We start from the raw sequence: 2,111 nt of genomic DNA, 5'->3' as shown, positions 1-2,111 counted from the left end.
ACACAGGCCCCATTATCATGGTCGAGGTTGAAAGGGTCAAGAACTTCAAATTCCTGGGCGTGCTGAAGATCTTTCCTGGTCCGAGAACAGAAACGCAATTATCAAAAAAGCTCATGAGCGCCTCTACTTCCTGAGAAGATTACGGAGAGTCGGATTGTCAAGGAAGACTCTCTCTAACTTCTACAGGTGCACAGTAGAGAGCATGCTGACCGGTTGCATCGTGGCTTGGTTCGGCAATTTGATCGCCCTGGAGAGGGAAAGGCTACAAAAAGTAGGTAACACTGCCCCGGCCATCATCGGTTCTGACCTTTCTCCAATCGAGGGGATGTATCGCAGTCGCTTGCCTCAACAGGCTGGCCGTATGTCATCAAAGACCAACACCATCCTGGCCACACAATCATCTCACTGCTACCTTTCAGGTTAGACGGTACAGGAGCATGAAGACTGCAACACACAGTTTCAAGACTAGCTACTTTCCCCACAGCCCATCAGGCTATTAGACCTGGTCAGACCAAAACTATGAATTAGTAATAAACACGTTCTGGTATTTGCACTTTACGTTTATTTAATCATGGGTGTGTATATATTATATACGGGTATAGGGACACAATTATCTGTTTGTAGTAATGCCTACTATTTTCTGTTGTGCTTAAGCAAAGACAAGAATGCAAGGTCCTATACAGGGGACACTGACAATAAACTCACTGAACTTGAATTGAGGAGCTGTACTGAAGCTCAAGCTAAACTGCCACTGTCAGCAAGAGGAGAGAGGCCTAGGTGCTGTAGCTCGTGTTCAAGGAAGGATGCAGAGCTGGAAAAACCAAAGGGTACACAAAATGCGGAGAAGAACTCATGGGTTTGCTAGGCTCAGCATTATGGAGCGAAGAAAGATGGCTGTAGATCTTTGATGAGAGAAACTAGTATATCTTCTGCAAGGTAGAGTTTCCTGTAGGAAAATTGTTTCAGTTCTGGAAGAGTCAGTACCAAGAGGACAGGGCAATATCCGTCACTTTCTGCAGTCTCTATTTTTCTTGAGCGTTTGAATTACTGAACGAGTCTGTGGTGCATAATCAGGCGGTTTGCTCTCCACAGGTGTCCCGTAGACATTTGATAGAGTATTCAGTGACAATGAGAAATTTCTTTCTTCAAAATTGTGAGGACAGGGCACATCTCTCTCTTTATCAAATATTTGAACACAAAAGTTTTTTAAAAAAAAAGCATAATTTGGAAAAGGCCACATCATAAGTCATGGCAATATAAATCAAAGACTTTCCAAAGAAAAGCTGAAATTTAGCTCAAGTTAATCTCCAAATTCAACTGGAGGCAAACATCTAATCCTTATTTATGAAATATAAACCTATCCAAACATCAGTGAATTATTGGAACGAACTTTTAGCATTTAAGCTATGCTATTGTGAAGTAATCTTTTTATCATTCAATTCTGCCAAGTGACAGCTGATAAATTTATCAGAGTTGTCACTGCTACTGCATGAACAGCAGGTTTATAATGATGATATATCATTTCTTACAGGATCATTTATTTTAACACAAATACATACACGATCAATCAAAACAGGATATTAAGCAAGCGCATTGCCCATGTTACCTTAACAATGAAACTAGACTTCAAACTTAAGCGACCAAGCAATAATCTTTCGGACAATCTGTGGCATTTTACATATTTGGAATACTCTAACCATCTCGGGCTTGTATTGGCCATTTGAAACATTCCTTTTCAGCCATTTTCTCATTGTTATGTCAATTGACATATGATGTGTTCGTGTTCGTTATGAAAGGAGTGCATTCTAAAAGACCTCGTCCACTTTGTGTCCCCTGCGTGACGCACAAAGATTTGTTGAATCCCCAAAATGGGGGGCGCCGAGCGTGACGGCTCAGTCAATGCCTAGCACCACGCTACCAAGTGTCATGCGTTGCGCGGGAACGCCATGCGCACATCACTAAGTACGCGAGTCAAGGCGCATGAGTTCTGGGGTCATGTCGCGGAAATGACAGAAAAGATGCCCAATGGATCAGGACTTAACCTAGCCATTCCGAAGTAGGTGTTTCCTTGAGAGCAACAGGGCAGAGTAGTGACCAAGTAATCACAATTT

This window comes from Leucoraja erinacea, chromosome 4 (assembly GCF_028641065.1).
Source record: "Leucoraja erinacea ecotype New England chromosome 4, Leri_hhj_1, whole genome shotgun sequence".
Lineage (NCBI taxonomy): Eukaryota > Metazoa > Chordata > Chondrichthyes > Rajiformes > Rajidae > Leucoraja > Leucoraja erinaceus.
The sequence above is the reverse complement of the archived record's forward strand: the minus strand, read 5'-3'. Positions refer to the sequence as shown.